Source organism: Tubulanus polymorphus, chromosome 6 (assembly GCF_964204645.1).
Source record: "Tubulanus polymorphus chromosome 6, tnTubPoly1.2, whole genome shotgun sequence".
Taxonomy (NCBI): Eukaryota; Metazoa; Nemertea; class Palaeonemertea; order Tubulaniformes; family Tubulanidae; genus Tubulanus; species Tubulanus polymorphus.
The window spans coordinates 5372126-5392582 of NC_134030.1; the positions used below are offsets into that span (position 1 = coordinate 5372126).

General features: G+C 38.6%; 1 protein-coding gene across 3 annotated transcripts in view; it reads left to right on the top strand.

Annotated features, from left to right (window-relative positions):
* The first annotated feature begins 1004 nt into the window (after positions 1–1004).
* The window catches only part of LOC141907557 (uncharacterized), a 28387-nt gene continuing 8934 nt past the window's right edge, over positions 1005–20457 (top strand). Inside the window, exons 1-2 of one of the 3 annotated variants that reach the window (XM_074797238.1) lie at positions 1005–1283; positions 9295–9438. The gene's annotated coding sequence lies outside the window, so the exon portion shown is untranslated. Of the gene's footprint in view, positions 1284–9294; positions 9439–16344; positions 16455–16783; positions 16901–20457 lie in introns of those variants that run through there. The other 2 variants (XM_074797239.1, XM_074797241.1) reach the window with 2 other exon arrangements.

Genomic DNA, 20457 nt, shown 5'->3' on the forward strand with positions numbered 1-20457 from the left:
CACTGGGATAATATATTGGTGTACTCCGGGTACAGTCTAGATTACCGAAGAGGAAGTAGGCTAATGGGACTGCTAGATAGGCCTGGGTCGTTGGGTACACCTGGTGTTTCTACTTCCCAAACAAAAACCATCTTATAGTCGAAATTCCTTTATCCACCGGTCGTCAAAACGGCGATAAAATGCAGGAACAACTTCATACCTATCATAACATTTACCAAATGCATTTACCGAACTTGTATTTACAAAAAGAAAATTTCACTTTTACGCTTTGATTTAAATGCATAATTCATTGCGCAATTATGCGTTGTAATCCTATTGAGACCTGCTGTTACCGCCACAGAGCAGACGTGTATTATCATCGCAACGGCCTCGCATTTAAATCATTCTACCCGAATATTTCCCATTGATAATAAGGTCCTGCACGGCTGCTCCCTGATTTCGTTGAGCTGCTCAATCTGCATTCCATCTACAAATTCGTTATAAATCATCGCTCGATTCGTTAAAGAATCATCTACCAGTGGTTTCCATACGCCGTATTTTGTCGCTCTTAGATAAAACCCGAAAAAAAATGGAAATACGTCGTACGAACTAAATTATGAATAACGGCGACGTAATAATCCCGACTTTTCACGATCACAGCGTCGGATATGATCATCTTCGTAATAAGCGGACTTGCTTTTTTCAGCGTTATTATATTCTTTATTGTTACGACAAACACTCTCCTACATCGCGAGTAAATCAACGCCACTAACCGCCGTTGATTCGCTACTTTCGGTTGTAAAGTTGTCTCACTAAAAGTTGTAAACCATAAGCGATGGGGCCAATTTGCGCGTACCGGAATTATTACCACGCCGGGGTGGAGTATTTTATCATTACAAAACCTAACTGTAATACAGTGAATCGAGCTGTTAATTATTTATTACTATACTTGCGCCGGTTGCTCTGGGGCTCGGTGCCGGGGAGAAAAACACATAATTTAATTTAACGACCAGCTATTACTAAGGCTGTTTTTATTTTACTATTATCCTAGAGTTATTGCGAGTCACGTGGGGTCGTACGTTATCCCAGAAATATGAGTGTATTAAGCGGTTTGTCCGGTCGTAGATAAGCTCACTGAATCCCGGTCTTCGGCGACAGACACCGGCCGATGCGTGGATTAGTGACCGCGATATACGACTTCAGGATGTACCCCTGGGCCATGGTTTTTTCCTAAACCGACTAGTCGAATGGATTTATCTTGTCATACGCTCGCCGACTCTCCAGATTCCCCGAGCCGAACAAAGGTGAGTTCAATGTCCTATATATCAATTTATTCGCTTGATAGTTTTCATCGTCATTTTTTATCGTCGTCGTTATCGTCATCTATGATAAGCGCCCGGATATTGATTATGTCGGCGCGTATGGGAGGTCACCGAGGGATTTTTCTCCGACTATTCTCCGACGGAGGGAACCAAAAAAGGCACACGCTGGAACCGAACGGCCGGTGACCGGAAATGCATCACGTGTGCGCTAGTTGTTTTCGGCGTGTTAACGTGACCTTGACCCCTGTTCCGGTTAGCAAGGATGACGACAGCTGAATATCTCACGTACGGCGCAGTTTTTCCTCGTATTATTCGAAGGCCGCGAAGATTAACGTTTTCGATAAAAAAATGTACATAGATATGAAAAAATACGCGATGTTTTAATAATTTCGACATCTGTGGCCGAATATTTAAATCCCACAGAATATAAGCATATCGTACAGACTGCTCTCATGAACCCATTTCTATACAATCCCTCCATTTGAATAATAACTCGCCTTTTTGTCAGAGTACATGGATCTAATATAATGCTAATGTGACCTGCACTGGATGCCCTGTTTTTTTTCTACGGCGCTTGTGCACACGGCTCTCGGGTATTACGTCAGAGCGATTCCTCTTCGCTGGTAACCATGTGATTAAGACGTGCGCGATGGATAGCTACGAGCCGAATCAACAGGAATTGATCACGTGGAAATGGACTGGAATGAATAGGGGGAAATTCCTATTAATCCTAGAAGGTCGTTAGTTGCCAAAAAGATCGAGGTTTTATTTCCTATTAGACACAGAATGCATCGTCGTCAACTAAGTTCAAAAACTTCGGCCACTGGAAATTAATTACCTTAAATTTGATCGATATGAATCTTTACTGTGAAATTCTCATTACTTATTCTAAAATTTAGTGTACATAGATGGTTTGGTTTAACCTGATGTATTCATTAACTATGCAAACGCGGCGCATCGTCGCATGAAACTGGGGGGTCTTGTGTCGAAATGAACGGTCACCCGGCGTGCGCGCATGCTGTATCTTCAGCCGAAATGTCTCGAATAAATCACGAGGAAAAGGCCCTCGGATATCTAAGATCGAACTTGGGAGATATTCCACGCTGGAATGATCGTAAGTCGTAAAAAGACAAAAGCCAGAGACATGCCGGGCATGTCGTGTAATTAATGTCCATTTGAGACCCGGTGACTTTCGTATTTTTCTAAGACACTATCTTTCGCAGGAGCACACGGTTTGTTCGTTCACTTATCATTTCGTAAGATAAGGCACAATTTGAAAGCGGCGTAGGAAGTTGTATTTTGATAAAGATAAATTCGTCGCGCGCAGCTCACGAAGTTTGTACGTTCTATAAGGGCCTTAGAACGTAACGCGAAAAGCTTCTTACAAATACTGGCCACATGTTGCATGGAATAATGTCAAAAACAGTGCAACAGAATGTTTGAACAATTCAAGTAAAATCGATCTTAAGCAGAATTCGAAATACGTAGAACTAATCACAAAAGCGTTCGTTGCGATTCTAGTGTGTATTCAGGTTATAGTTGATGTACTCAAAAAGTAATCATAGCACAGCTTGGACATGGGTGTTATTGCCATTGAAAATTCATTATTGAACGTCTTATTCTTATATGTCACATGAGTTAAGATAAATAAATCACCGAATCAGTCAATCAGGAATGCGTGTATTTCGTGTGTTTAGATATAATTCATACTATCAATACTATCAATAGATATAAAAAGAATATAATTCTGACTATTTCGAGTATGTACGGACGGATTTAGAAGGACTATGCTATAAACGCTCCTTTGATAGTTTTATGGGGCAATTAATATAGATTCACATAGATTTTATTTCCGAAAGTTTCGAATCAGTAATGGCATAGATTGATTAGAAAACAGATGAATTAATTTCACGTTTAAAGCAAATAATTTACTAAAATTGTTAAAAGTGATTTCGAGCATGCTTCTGTGAATGAAAGTCATTTATTTTGTTTCTTTGTTTGATCGTTCATTACCGGTTGAAACAAGTGAATTCTAATTCCCAATACAATTTTGCTCGGACTAGAGAAGAATGGTTTCAGCCTGTGTACAGGTGGTTAATGACGTTATGAGCTCTGCTTTTAATCAGCGAAAAAACGTAAGTCGTCGATCTTTTATGAAATGAATAATAAATACATCATGACGTGCTCGCAGTTACGAGCGATTAAAGGTTTTTAATGTCGATTTAAGCCACTTTTTCAATAAATTTCATAATTCATTTGTCACAGCTCGTGGTCGGAATCTATTGAAACATTACTTGTAACTGTACCTATATTGGACATTTTCCAATACAATTTTGGCAAGTTTTGACCTCGAAATAGGGAAATGTACGCTTTTAGTTTGCAGATGTGAATTGATCTTGCGCTCGTGTTGGTGTGTCCCTTACGAGTCTACCACACACCTGTCGGGACCGAAAATGGGGGTTTGATTTTGAAATCGGAAATCGAAGTAAAGATACAGTTGTGGTCGGCGGGAATCGGTATAAATTGGTTAATTTTTGCTTGATACAATGTAACGGATCAAAGGAATTCAAAATCTATTTTTTACAAAACGGCAACCGCAATTCAAAGACTTGTCGGTATAGCGTGGTCGTGACAACTTATAGGATCATTCTTTATAAATACAACCAAATATCATAACTAGGACTCTTTAGATGCGCTATACAAAATACATTTTATGGATAACGCAAAAAATGGCGGCATGGGGACAAAGTGCGCGGAACAATACACGAATGTGAATCGCCTAGTTTCATGAATATGCATGCCTATAGTATTCGAAAGACGAATCGGCTTCGAGTGAATGCATTTCAGATATTTCTAAAATGATTTCGCTGTGTTGCTTTTAGATTTTTTCGATTTGATTTTCTAATTGATCACCCTTTTCCACTCAGCATGCGATTGAGTGCTTTCACAAATGATGCAATATCCTTTAATGAGTGATTCTTGAGTACACTCTGGAGAATTTCCGTCGAAATCGTGGAAATTACCTAATCTTAAGGACATTCTTATTAATTCTTAGAATTTCCATCGCTCAAATATCTATTGCTGCATGAGACAAACTCACTAAGGATCCTCAGAACGTTTGAACATATTCAAACCGTGCCATGAACATTTTCAGGAAATAAACCAGTTCTTTTGGCAATACTTTTGTTTCATAATGAGCAACCTGGGTAACTTTTTTCTTGTTTGTGAAGCAAAAGATTAGTGAATTTAGTCGACCATGGATGCACTAAAATGAATTGAAAATGTACGCACGGCACTAGGTTCTTACCATACCATAAGAAACTTTTTTTTTCACGAATTTACTTCTCCTTTTTCAAAGAAATCAGTTTAGTATGGTAAGCCTTGAGTCGAACGTGAATATCAAACTGTAAAGAAATCATGTGTTCATGACTTTCAGATGTTTTGGCTTCAAATCGAGTCTAAAAAGGCGCATTTCTTATCTTGACATATCCGCGAACGATCATTGCTTCAATATTTACAAACCATTCTCGTCGGTAGTCTGAATTTAGATGTGTTTTGTAAAATATCGTTATATTTTTCGGTAGCTAAACCTTGGGAATAAAAAACTTTCCGTAGTACGGATTTGTATCATAAGTATTATTTTTATACAATTCTCTTGGATCACAAACCATTCTCGTCGGTAGTCTGAATTTAGATATGTTTTGTAGAATATCGATATATTTTTTTGGTAGAAATTGCTGAACATTGGGGATAAAAACTTTCTTTAGTACGGATTTGTATCACATTATTATTCTTATACAATTCTCTTAAAAATTCACAAACCAATCTGGTCGGAAGTCTACATTTTAACATTTTTTGCGAACTGTTTCGATAGCTTTTTCGGTAAAAATTACTGAAATTGGTGGATAAAAAACTTTCTTTCGTACGGATGTGTATCACTTACAAGTGTTATTTTTAGACGATTCTATTGAATATCTACAAATCAATCTCATCTGAGTTAACATTTCAATATGTTTTGCGAAATATACAGATTTTTCGGTAAAAACTCCCGAAATTCGACAGTTAAAAACTTTCTTTGTTACGGATTGTATCACTTACAATTGTTACTAATATTCATCTCTCTTAATTATTTATTTATGAGCTTCCAAGTTATATTTTCTACCGTGATTTACATTAAATTTGTCGCTTTTTCGAGATCGAAATCTGCGCCGATTTAAACTATCAATGGCCATCAAAACTATATTTCGTTGCGCGATTTTTTGCCGAAGTTATCGAGGCGTAAAGCGTTTCAATTAAAATCACCTCTGACGGGTTAATTGAATGGTAAAAAATTAGCGAGTCGGAGAACCTCGCAATTGCGAATCGAGCGCAAAATCAACACTACTGCCATCTATCCATAGGCATAGCTACTAAACGCATGAAAACTTTTGTAAACTTTTCGGTTGCGTGGAAATGACGGATCCTGGCACATCCGGTATATAGAGTCGTCCTTAATCAATTCGATGACAATTTTGAATGCATGTTATCTATTCTTATTCCACTCTTGATATACATGAATTCATTTCCTATTTTCAATTCCACAAAAATAGCACAATTTTTTAGGATATAAAGTTTCGCTAACATTATTGAAATTTTTAACTGAAACTAATTAAAGGGGGAGTTAACTATTTAACTTAAACTAATTAAATTAGATTTCAAAGTAATATATATTTCTTAAAAGATTACGGATTCACAACCTTAAGTTTACTCGAAAGAAAGATTATTCTTTCTGTCAGAATGACGTCGTACAGCCGGATTCTTTATCTAAATGATGAAGTATATATTTAGTTTATTCATGTAGAAATCGTGATAATCAATCTTGATAAATATTTTGCGGTAGCAATTTGTCACGCTTCATGATACGAAAAAGTGCACGCAATTATTTTTTGCAATACCTCCACCCCTTATATAAATCAACTTATATAAATGCAGAGCTAGCTTAACTGCAAACAATGAAAATATTTGTGTCCCTATGAGAGCTCATTTCATAAATATATATTGAGTACGTGAAAACTGCATGAAGGATATGCCAATACGCATTATTGCTAGGCACTTTCCAATAGGAGACTAATTTAGGGTTTCGTGCAGGCTGTAGAGTTAGCGACTGAGCCGGATGAGGCGACCATCAGCAAATTGAAAACTCTCGCGCATGTCCACGAAAAAGAAAATGGGAGAAGCATTATGGGATTTGCAAACGAGACAGACGCAGGTGTGTTCGTAGATTTTACATCTAAATCATGATAGACAAAACTCCAGGGCAACATTTCATAAATATCGTGTCTATAGTGAATGCCGCTGATTACGGTGTTAAGGAAGGTCGTTCGATGTTAGTTTTATTTAGCCATCTCTATCGACAATTGCAACTTGTCTGCAAGGGATACTGCAAATGACGCCTTACGTCACCGTTAACTTAATGATATTACATAGAACGGGTCATTTTGTTCTAAGGGGGATTGCATCCGTCGCTTTTTATCTAGCCATCTATCGGCGACTAAACCTACAGCCAGCCGAGGACGACGTATATAATTACGCAACGGTAAACGTAGCTTTTCGCGTTGTCAAGATAGTTCTTTTATTCGACAAGTTACGCCTGCTAGGTGATAATCTTATTTCGTAAAGTAATTGAGCCGAGAGCCCATCAGCAGTAAATCAACGCGTCATTCGCGTCTCGTACTGCGTCGACCGGGCCATTATGTTCGACGTCGGATATTTTTGTTCGAAACTTGGTCACGACATTTCTTTTATCTCTCCGCCAGTTTATAATTCTCGTTTCCATGGCGATGACAAGCAGAAGAATCGCACGTAATAATCCGCAGGGAATAAAAGCACCGAGAAGAAAGTATCCAGTTTTTTTTTCACTTCTCCTCGCGCTAAATTGTAGCCACCCGAGACTCGGTCTTTGTATAACGACAACGCTAGCGATGGCTTCAAAAATAGCATCAAAAAGAGAATTTCGCTCATTTTTTCCTATGATCGTAAATTAATCATACGCTTTGTCCTGCAGCAGAACGAACGCGGAATAATCAGGACTTGATTTTCTTACAAGGCATGTAGTATCCGGCTCCAAACAAGCGAACCCAGTCAGTTGTGGCTTTTTGGGAACGTAAATCAATGCAAGAATGAGTCTCAGATGAATGCGATCTTGCGTATAGAAAAATTTCCGCAAAAAGATATAAAGGGGTCTTACTCAATTTATGTATGAGCCAATGGGACAGATCTCACAAAGAGCTAGATTTCAGCCATCATAATGCTTGAAAATGATTCTTTTTAGCCGGTCTAGAAAAAACAGTTAATGACCACCATTGCAAGAGAACGTTTGAATTATCGTACACTTTTATGATTCTGTGGTATGTCTTTTTAGTGCTCTATATGTCAATGCATTTATGTTTAATGTCCTTGCTCTGATCACCACTGCACATAAATGAGACCTTGGAAGATATTGAGAGTCGGTTTAGTTATGATAAACTACATTTTGTCCATCTTATAGTCTACAAGTCTATCTTAGTTCCGCAAGGATACCGACAAAATCAGATCTGTTGCATTAATTTAACACAATAAATATACAACATACCTAGTTATTTGTTTTAGAATAATCCCTATACATCATCTGGCTGTACAATTTCATTTAACTTAATCCTGAACGTTCCCAAAGTTATTTTTGCTCGAAAGGGTCCAAAGCTCCGCCGGATATTACCATTTATCAGTCTCAAAATAAGACTATATTTTGCATTTGAAGCCGGCCGTATTTGCAATAAATCTGTTTAGTTATTGAAAACGTTATATTACGTTATATGCATTACTTGGGTTCCTGCATTAATAAATTATCCTGTCTAATTTGTACTCGGTGGCCCGCGTTGCTGGCCTATTTTAGCGCGGTGAATGAAAATCAGGCTACGTGCCCTAAAACATTAGTTTATAACTAAGAACGAAAATAAGTAGATAGTTCGCTTTAAGAATCAGATGGAATTAGGTTTACAGAGAGAAACTAAGTCCTGGGCATTTCGTTTAGCCAAAATCATTGTGGTGCTAATGAATTCTAAGAATGCCATGGATAAAATGCCAAATTGTTGTTTTATGCCCTGTAGAAATGCAGAATTTCTTTGTTGTCGATACCAGATAACCGCATTTCTAGTTTGGAAAAATTCTTTTAAACAATGTAATAATGCAGTAAGATAATTTGGACATAACAAAGAGCACTTAAGCTTTTGACTTCATGGCATGACATGGCATTTTGGATACTGAAATACATTTGTTACAGATGCATTTCAGAAATTCTGAATGAACTTTTGATTTTCCAGCAATCAGGACAAATGACAATACAAATCTGTACATCGCTATTCAATTTCATTCTGTTACAAACGCTGACAAATGACAATTATCTCTGGATGAAAAATCAATACGCTTCTAATGGTATATTATCACGAGTATTTGCCGTTTGATGGGCGAAATATAATTACAAATCACTAAAGCGAGAGTGCATTTGCGTTCATTTGAAAAAGAAAAAAAAAGATATTTCCATTTCAATTCTCTGGAATCCATCAATTAGGCATCGCGTGATATGTTGCTGAAACTCGGTGCTGATGGGGTTCGACCAATTCACAGAATCACGGTTGTGTTCTGCGCGCTTTAAAGCGCAATCGGTTTTTACCGGGAATTAGGTTCTCTGTGCACGCAAAAATACGACCTATTCGTCATTATTATGACTTGGCACCCAATAAATTACCTGCAAGATATCGGGATACGGCAACGAATATTTACCGAATACCAAAAATTGCGATGCCGAATGCGCTCGCGTTGAGTGAAATCAGTACAATCGCGTTGTAATATTAGTCGTTGACACTCGCAACGTTTCCGACGCATGAAACGAAGGCTACGATTGGTCGATTCGTCGGCGGGATCGATGCGCGCTAATTTGCGTAAGTAGCGCCGAGTAATGATTGATCATTTTTTACAGGTTGTCAATTGCGTTGCCCCCTCTTTTGTTACCGTTATGGACCAAGGAAGCCGAAAGCCGATGAAAAGTACCAAAAAGTTGCGTAATTGGGAAAACATGTTTGCAACGGCGAACAAACATCCGCCACCGACGATGTGGACCGAGGTAAGCATGTTCTTTTCTTCTTTTCTAATTCAGACAAAAAATAAAAACCACGCGTTTTGGCATCAGATCGTGCCGGCATTTGATTGACGTGATTATTATCATTAATACTATTTTCTGTCTAAATCATGAATATCCTAATTATTCAGTTGAGTAATAGGTGCGCGAAAGCCGAGAACTTCAGGTGTTTGTACATGTAACTGACAACCTTAACTATTTGACCTAGAAGCTACCGGTGCCAAAACGATATTTCAGTAATTCGACGTCATCGTTCAATTATCATTGAATAGGATTAATATGTTGTTACTGTCTCATAAACCTAAAAACTCAGATACCCAGAAAAGGAATTTGAATGTTATTTATTTCAGTGCAAAAAGACCCTAACCCGCAACAAGTGCTTTGTAACGACTCACCTAAAGTATCAAATCCACACTCAAAGTAATTCAAAATTCCATAAATTCGCGAATCTAAAGGACGCATATTTGTAACCTGCGTCAGTACTGTGAAGTGTAGACCCGTATTTTTCAGTTACCCTCCGTCCTATACCCAAACACACAACGCATCCACACCGCCAGACTTTACAACGGTTTTAATAGTATCATTTTATTGCACGAACTAGGCTACTGTGAAGCCCGCTAAGACTAAAGTTATTAAGCAGCTGGCATTGCATTTTTTAGCATTCATCGGCGCCTTTGATGTTTCGTCCGATTATGTGGCAATAAAGCAATAAAACGTAGTTTATAAACAGAAATTCGACCTCTCCAACTGTATATGAACGGTGTTTGTCGAAACCGAGTTCTGTGTTCGGTTCGTTTCGCTGTAATATTTTGTTATATAGAAAATTTGGTAGAATATACATTTGGGCCTTGTGTCATAGGACTTGGAGTAATCAGAATGAAAGGCTGGGTATCCAAAGTTACTCCTAGGGGTAAATCCCCAACCTGGTTGACAACAGCCATAGTAATAATGAGAAACCATCAGTAATAACGGACACTAACGGATACATGTTACCGGGGATTATTTTGCCCCAACATAAGTAAGTTTTGGACCAGTCTTGGTATTTTTGGTCGGGCCCAGGATCCATGGAGCCCAACAAACAAAGACTTTCCGTAGAAAAATCCAATCTTAAGGTGATATTGTATGATATCACGTGTTTTGAGCTGACATTCTAAATCTTTAACATCCCATTTTACTGTGGGTTCAGACTCTGCCATTCGTGGACGGACTTGACCTATTGATCTAGATATTTTTTTCAAATTTTTTTCAATTCCAAATTGGACGGACGACTTTTAAATGATTTACGTAAGTTACTATTGTTGTGTAAAACGTTTTTCAACTGCGTAGACCATGGGCTAAAAGGAGCGCGCACCTTAAATTTCGAAAAGAACTATAGAATTATATAGGTTCCCCTCCCTCAATTGCGACGAGGTGGGATGAACAGACACGACGGTTTTGTTTCGAGTGAAAAATTGGCACGGTCGTAAATTTTCGGCATTGTTTCATAAGAGTTCGGGACGCCACAAATTACACGAAAACCACGTATGCAAATGACAGAATGTGCAATTATATAAACCCGGCTTGATTCATGTGGCTGTGGCTACATCTTATTGGGATTTTTAACTTACTGACAAAGGGAAGACTGTGAAAAAATGTTTTGGGTCTTTCGAGACGTGTGTTTTCCGGCATATTTATGTTTATGGGTTGTTTCGTACGCTTCGTCTTGTTTCAGGGACTCGACACGATTTTTCTGTTTCTTGTGTCGTGTCGGATAATCTGCCTTACCGTTGCTTTAATTGAATACAAAGACCTATTTCAAAGTCCGGGTTAGAATTGCGGCTGAAAATGTAAAATAGATTTGAGTCAGAGTTGGCTATATAACTAACAAACCAAATTCAAGATACCATTTTCTGTCAAGTAATATTTCAGGTGATCATTGAATGATTGAACAATCCAATATATTGTTTGTGGGAATTTTGCCAGGATACTTGAATATTTAAAAGTAATTACCTAGATTTGCTTCTGCTTTACGCATAGAATTTACTTGCAGATTGAAAACAACCTTGCACAAGAACATTCGTTCGAATATCTTATTTCTAAGCATTTTTTTCTAATCTATAGATTAAAGATCCAATTATCTTACCTCGTTGATATTTTCTTTCGACTCGGAATATTTGCGAACGAAAATATTGCGATCGACTCAGTTCCGGTGACTAAACACAAAATCCTATCAACAGTTGAATACGAACTATGACATAACCTGGTTTCTGCTGTACGTTTCTTTTTTTCTGTTGAGGATAAAAGCAATCAACTAACCTGAATAATAACAATTTTTAGCAAATGAAAATAAATATCATGTTTGATAAACCTTTCTTTTCTTATCAACGCGCATTTATTCAATTTGCCGTGTAATTTTTCAGTTCTTTCGACAACTTAAGCCTTTTATCATTTTGTCCTTTCGCCGCGTCACGAATGGACTTAGAAAAAAAGTTCATTTGTAAACGCATTAAATGAAACGATGTTCAATAATTGTCGTATTGTGTATCTTGTAATAACTTAATCAAAAACTCGACCGGGAAATGACGAGCGTAATATGACAGCCACGTTCCTATTTATTTCCAGATTATGATGTATAACATTTTAATCCTGACAAATTATGCGACCTCTGCGGCTAATCTTGTCAGTCTATTCTGCCATTATTAAATGGCTTATGATACGGTTATAAATCAAGCAAGACGAAGAACAAAGAACGGTTGTTTGGATATTGATAACGATTTATCATTTAATTCGATTTCCACCGTAGTTTTCTTCCTCGGAATATACTAATACGAATAAACCTGTAGAAGATAAAATCATATTCCCTTCAAAACTAAGCATAGCGAATACATAGTCATCTAAAACAACGCTAATTGTTGATAACTAATTGCGGTTTTTTGAGCTGTTGGTTTCTCAAACGTCCGTCAGACGTCACCACCGTACAACGCACGGCATGGCCCCTATCCGCCGACGTTTTTATGGCGGTTTTTATGGCCGTCTGGTTCAGGTCACGAAGAAACAAGTCGGCTCTGATAAAGCCGACATCAAAAACGCCGACGTCGTTTGCGGCAAACCACAAAAAATGTCGGCATTTCAGTATGCAAATTACTTGACACACATATATACAACGGTGTTGCCAGGGATTGTTCATAGAGGGCACTCATACGAAAATAACTATAGCATTCGTAAAAAGTTACTGGCTTTGATAAGATTTAGAAACTTAGAGGTAAATGTCGCAAAAAGCATGAAGTATTAGACCTATGAAGGTAAAATACCCGTATTAGTGGTTTGGAAGGTTTCGTCCAAATATTGTTTCCGGCCTTACTTCTTTCAAACGCATTCTTCTTTTATGCGCAACAGCTTTGGCTAAGTAAATACCTGTCAGAAAACTTGTTTGAATAGATTATCGTTTTATTCCTCTGATATTCGAAATACGAAGAGCCGGGCACCGATGAAAATTATATAGGGCCGAAAAATATATTTCTCTACGCGTTCGGGTGAATATTTTTTTTTTGACAACACGAATTGCCCGCATAAATTATGCCGCGGTAAAATACTGCTCCCATGGTAACGTAGGTCAGGGATCATGTTGCACGATCGACACGGGAGCACCGTGGTATAAGACATTTACATAATATGACGTATAGGGAGATATAATTTACGAGACGTAGCTCATGTTTTTGCTTCTCGTTTAAAACGAATCTGTGATGAGAACCACACAGTTCGCTGTATCTAATCACGCCATTTTCTCTGATTTTCCCAGCGCCGCCGCTGCTGCTGCTGCGGGGTACAGCATTTTCTTTAATTCAAGGTGAGATTGAATTCGTCAAGTCAACGGAACATAGATCTAGAACACTCAGATATTGACATGATCGCGAAATAAAAGGTAGTTCTAATCCGTTTATGCAAAGTAATTATTTCTTCCAATATCCTTTCATCAATTTTAAAGGCGCAAAAAACTAAGATATTATTTTTGACGCTTTTATTTTACCCGTGAAGAGATGGGATTTTATATTTTGCGCTGAAAATGCCATCCCAGCGTGGGCGCAACGAGCCGGGCGATGCGCATACGAACTCCGCTGTATAGTGCCTGCCTACGCGATGATTGATTCTCTTAATTCCGAAAGATCCTTAAGACAATATCCCGGATTACTGCCGGTCACAGGTGCGCGAATCCGATTGACGTAACTTCATGAAAATTAATGAACGGTATCGTTCGATAATCACGATTCATCTGGATTCGACGCGTTGAGACGTGGTCGACACAAACGAAGCGACGCTGCGGCCCCGATGTTATTTATCGCCGTTGATTCACCACCGGTGGAAAAACTGTCGAATTTATACCTTCGCGCGGCGGCGGCGAGGACCGAACGAGAACGTTCTCCGTTATTATTTACGGGCGAAAATGCTATTTCGAATATTGCGTACGGACACAGACAAATGATTCGGCGTAGCGAATTATGTATCATTATTCAGCGCGGATGCGAACGACATAATAAAAACAATCAGAAATTTCCTCGCGAGATGATTTATCAGATGCGTTTTTGTTTTCGTAAAATTACTTATAAGCCATTAAAGAACAGCTGTAAATTTCGATCTCGGCATTGTTGTTTTTACGGAAGGGCTATGATCGATTCTGCGCGAAAATGGGTAAACGCTCATTTTCGTTCGCGTTCGTGATTTTTTAGCCGAGGAATTCAAAATGACTTAACATTTTTATGCCGGCGTCGAATTGATGGCGACAACGGCAAATAAGATAATAATTAGATGTGTCAAAGTAATAAGAAATCGAATAGGCTTTTACAGTCTGGTGTAGCCGTAATAATCATTTCGCAGCGTGGCCCAAATTCCCGATGGCCATTTGCGGTACCCGGATCTCGCGCAAACTAATTCGACCCCGCGCAATCAATTGCTTCTCCGTACAACGCAAACGTTTGTACATTTGTAAAATCCACTTTCGTCCGATTCTTGCAGCAAGGGAGGGGGAATATCGAGAAGATTTATTCCCGTTATCTTCGGATTGATCGATCTAAGGGCTATAGTTAGGATTTAGAGGGTGCTTCATCAAGTTTGATTTACGGTCGTCGCCCGACACGCAAACGAAAGTTAGCACTGCGGGCGGCCGATGCGCTGTTCAACCGGATGGCAATATTTCACCAGCTTCATCAACTGTGTGTCACTTTGCTTGATTTTCCTGATTTGGAAGGGATTTCTCTGGAGGGATCGTGAGATGGGAACGGTTTATAGCGGTCATATATCAGGGGATGAGATGACTGGCGTCCGGTAAGGGGAGGAGGTCGCTTCGTCTGAAACTGTCAATTACGAAAACAGTTGGAAAGAATCGTTTCTTTTTTAAGTGGGACGCAAAAATACAGAAATCAGTCTTAAAACCGCTCGTAAAATTCGATGCTTCCTATCAGGTACGAAGTCCTATAATCATTAATGGTTTTATTCGTTTTCCATCTTTAACAAGTCCGAATACCGCAATAATTGAAGTGTCGTCGAAATGTTTAGAAGCGAGCGATGAAAAAAAGATCCGCTTTGAAATTTTTTGCAACAGCACAACTGACACATATACTCGATAGATAGTCTTCAGTTGTATGGAAACAGTTTGACCTGATTTTCGAAAATGTGACCTTGAAAATGTTGCCGTCACCGTAAAACAAATTATAGCGACAGACACAGCCACCATGTGTGATTAAATGTATGATGATCCCATTTTGAAAATGAGCAGAAAAAACTTTCGAGAATTATGAATTATTGACTGAGATTTATTGATATTGGAAAGGCTCATCGCTTCTTTTTTTCGTGCGATAAATATTGACTGTAAATATATGACTAGCCTGTACATTTTGAAAATGAAACGGACAAAAAGAGAAACTTAATGTAATCTGCTAATTGTATGGACTGTAAGAGTTATAAATGTGGTTTATTCATGAATACAGGAAGTGCTCATTGTTTTTACCAATGGAATAAATATTTGCTGTACGTGCGGTTTTCTGAAGAGGAAGCCCCTATACAATAATCATTTAAATGATACTGGCTAGCCGCGAAATGATGCGACAGATGTTTTATGACTAAAAACGCTGAAATTCTTCAATGAACATTTAGATTTTTAAGTCACCGAAAAAGAAAATATTTTTCATCTGACCTCGGGTCAAAGTATTTTCGGGCGCTATTAGTACGATATCCCGTTGTGCGCGCGATACGGTACCGTTTGCATATCCTCGAAAAATGGGAAAATATTGCCAGTCAGCGCTGTTTAATGGGCAAATTGACTAATTTTATGACTGCAATAAAGTCTGCCGAAAATATCGGCAGTTCACGTGTTCACTTTGATGTGTGCCATCGACTGACAATTGCCTTTGTATTTTGGCGTAATTAAGCTTTCTAAAAAGGCCATTGGTAGGTTTAGGCGAGGTCACGTAAAAATCTCAATCGTTCCATTTCAATTCTAAAAAGAAATAAAAGAAAAAATTGAAGACAGCGCGGCAATTCACGCTCATCTGAGATTCTTTATTTCTCCATTCAATAAAAATCGTTATCGTATTGGACATTAGTTGACGGTATTTTGTTTAAAAAAAAATCTAATCATCACGGGAATGAGCAGTCGAAAGCTTCTTTATCGAGATTATAAATTATAATGCGCAAGTAGGATTAATTATGGAGACGATGGATTATGTATGAACGCGTTGCTCAGAAATAGAGAAAAAAGCCACGATTGTGTCGGCGACTGGCGTTCTATAACGGTTTGTGTTGTGAAACAAATAATTTGCCCGATAAAATCTAATCAACGTATGACGCATTAACTCGTCGAAAACTTCGAATCGAATCCGCAAAACGCGGATGATGTCAGAAAAATCCCAGTTCGTCGGCTGCTTTTTCGATTTCCACCGACGAACGAAATGTCGGCCGCTCATTGGCCCCGCCCAGTCACGTGCTATCGAATCGGTCGTCTTGCATTTACGTCGCTACAATCCGACACGGTAAGTACCGATATTTTATTTCTCTTCGTTCGTAAAAACCGGGAAAACTTATCCGAGAAGCTGGCGATGTTTGCGCCGCGCGATGGCTATATGTTCGTATTATTGGCTCGGGTGCGGTTTATTTCGAAATGAAACTGTCGTCGCATATCACACTGAGCTAAGCTATACTCGGAGAATACCTCAAAACGATGGCAGTTTTATTGCGCCTTAATTTATCGCTTCATGCGCAGCCATTTTCCGCAGTTACATGGCCTTTTATGGCAACCGATGCTTGATAATACACAATAAATAAGTAACGTATTATAGCTTTACATGTACAGCTGTTGTTTATTAGAGAACGGTTTTCTATGTGGGATATTATAATTATGTGCTGGTGCGTCCCTGACGAAGCATTGACAGCAGTTTGATCGGACAAAGGTCTTCAACTGATCGACCAATCACACTCGGTAAATGCAACGATCAATTCGACGATAAATACATTATCGACTGACTATCACGGGCAATGTCAATTCTGATCGGTTTATTATATCTGTCTAAAGGTGGTAAATCGAAATTCTTACATTATGTTTATTTTCGTCGAAACTGTAAAACCAAGCGCATAATCGAAAAATAGTCGCTTTAGGTTTTGAGAATTGTAACGATTGTCGTCATTATGATGGACTGGGTTCGGTTCGAAACTATAGGAAAAAACCCGTTCTTTCTTACGTGATTGATAGCAGATTGAAAGCGTTTCAATGTATACATTTCGAATTATTTTTTTCGTCAGAATCCTCAAAAAGCGAATTCAGATTTTATAGTTTTAATAGGTGTTAGAATTATTGAACCCTTCTTCTAGGATTTGATAATATGATTTTAATGTCGCCTACGTGTGATAATGTTCTGTAAGCGAAAAAACTGCCGATTTTTACTTGCATTCGATATCATTGGTGGCGCTGGTGTGTATACGATGGCCTACAAGTTATCGGGTGCTAAATCATAATTCTTCCTTAATGGACATTCTAGAATACATTAGTATGCTTTTGTACATATACCCTGGAGCAATTAGTAGTATCACGAGACAGGGAAAATGTGCTTTAAAAAATGTATGTATACCAACTACTTTTTGTCACAGAATAGATGCAGGTCATTCGGGACCGCGTGTCTTTTGAGTTTAAAGTTTTCATTTGATAGCGGCCTAATTAATCAAATATAACTCTGAAGATGATATAGACGTAATGATATAGATTATATCTGAAAATAGAAAGGCTGTATTCATTGGGTCAGTATGTCTTATTACGGAACGACCATTAGTTTTTCATCTAATTGCAAACGAACATAATCACGAATGCACCTGGACAGATAATGGACATTTCTTTTAATGTTCCTCTGGACACGTAATTACCCGTAATGTTTTATGTTATCGTCGTTCGACGACGAGACCACGCGGCCTTTCGCGATTTTTTTCTTCTTTCTGCAGGTCCGAGGACGGACGCTTCACATCAGTCACTTTGACAGACATTTTTGCAAGTCTTGATGTTTCTAATTGCGCAAAGGCAGGTGCTAAACTGTGTCGCCTTATCATTTTTTTCTCACAGTGGGTTCTAGTACGTAGCCAGTGGAAGGAGTGCAGGTTGCTTTAAGAGACTTGGGAAAATGTCAGCCTTTGAAAAGTGGACTGGGTTTACAACGTCCGATAAAAAATGCGCTCGTAATTAGTTCAAACTATGTTTTTACAGTATCGTGAAATCTTTCGAAATCTTTCGTAGACAGGCATACTGCAGTCAGACTGATATTCATCTCAGATCTATACAGTTATCAAGTAAAACCTACAGTTGATATAATAAACTTCCTTGGTAACAACTACATTTCTAGATTACTGTAAATCGTCATTTCTATCATTTTGGTTTCTCTGATGCTGTTAGAAAATAAACTTTTTATATCAGCTCTGTGTGCTTTTACTTGTTAGGCACAAATCAGCCGGTATAATGTGTCAGCGAAGTTGTAACATTTCTATGTTTACGAGTTTGAAATGGTTGATTCGTCGTCGAGGGCTCGACAGTCGCTCATCGCAAGTTGGTTAAAATTGACCCCTCGGATAAAAACCACAGTGAACATGTAGTTTTAATTGTAATTACGTCGACTATCCATACTGGTTAACTGTAAACTCTTGTGCAACTGGGCCCCAGATACCAATTCTTCTATACGCGTTAGAAGAGATTCATCTCTCATGAAATATTCATACGGTGTAAATCTCAATATCGTGTCCAGCGCCGGACAGTATCACATTAGCCGCGTTCATTCGACCCGCGCGTCGGTCATTAGTCATTATACTTTTACGTAACAAACAAAATAAGCTTTTGTCACCGAGAGGAAGCCATCGTTATTCATATCCTATTCCAGCGCAATTTCTTGAGATTCAGAGGTGATCTGTTCGGCTGCCGCGACGAGCGTCGAGCGACTTAAAATTCTGATCGCCTGCACGGATGAGTAAAGCCAGAAACGGAGAGCCGCGCCGGGGCCCGATAAAAATCTATAAGACCTATAAAACTCAATGCGCCCGTCGACGACAGAATCATTCAGTCTTCCGGAATCGAGTAAAACAAGGAAATTATTCGCAGGAATGAAGGGCACCATATCGCATAGAAATGGCATATAATGAGCCTACGTTGCACGTTGACTTATTTCCGCAAGTCCAAAAACGATTTGAAAAAGGCAACTCGGACGTTCTGGTTCAGTTAATGAGCTTAATGAGGCTAGTCTCTAAAAAAAGTTTAGCGAACCGAAATAATCTGGATCAGCAACTGATAGGATATAAAGTAAATTCACCAATCGGTGATATATCTAATAATGAATGAATTATGTTTATCGAATAGGCGATCTTAGCTAAAATAGTGGGTTTAAACATCAGGGCGGTTCAGGGCGCTGCCCGACTGATGAGAATGCCGAAAGGGAGATGATGGCTTGTCGCGCGTCGAATCGCTGGGGACCGATAAAGATTACGAGACGTCTAACTTGACGACCGTTAATCAGGCTACGTGAGATAAACACGATTACGTTTCACTGGTTAATATCAGTACTTTTTAAATTCTATCGCCAACGTTTGGCACTTTCGGAGAGATGCATGAACTCCTTTACTTTCTCACGAACGCCTCCATTTTTATGTCAAATCAAATATACGCGCAATTCTGAATCAATCGCGACCCCGAAGCACAGAAAGTTAAAAATAGTTATTAAAGCCATGTATTTGCTCAGAATATCGCATTAATTAACGTAGCTTGAATGAGCGATTCCTGCGGCGATATTATTTGCTTAATGTCGATTGACATTTGACAAAGTAAAATCGATATGAAACGAACTAAATGGTGGCCATTAGGATTAATCAGTGGGAGAAAATGACGACTGGGTTGAATTTCAAGTAACACTACTCCGATTTAAATCTCTTTTGAATCGGTAAACGTTCGGAGTCTATATTTGATTGTGGCAATCGAGGATTCCGCTTATGGCAAGCGACGATCCGCCAGGTGCGCTTATGTGCTAATGTGGGACAACGAGGCCAGATTTTTCAGATGTAGTTACAATATTTCCACAATTTCTTATATTCTATGAATGATGAATGAAAATCGTACTAATCTAGAACCCTTTCGGAGTTTATCAAGAGACATCATTTGCCTAAATCATGTGGGAATCTAAAAATCTAGAGATGAAAATTGCTTGATGATAAACTTACTATTTTGATTATTGAGTTTTCCTATTGACACGCACGCCATCTAGTGGGATAACTGGTGGCACGGAGTCCTCATTGTATCATCGTGGAACGTTCTGATCACCATTCGAAACAAGGGCGTCATAGATTATAGAATGGTGAAGGTTCAAATTTGACATGTATTTGGGCTTTCGGGCCATTAGCGCTGCATATCATGAATAAGATTGCTGAATTTTCAAATAACCATAACATGACCGACGAAATGAAAGTCAGGTCACTTGTGAATAAGTTAACACGATCGTCAACCTTTTCATTATACAT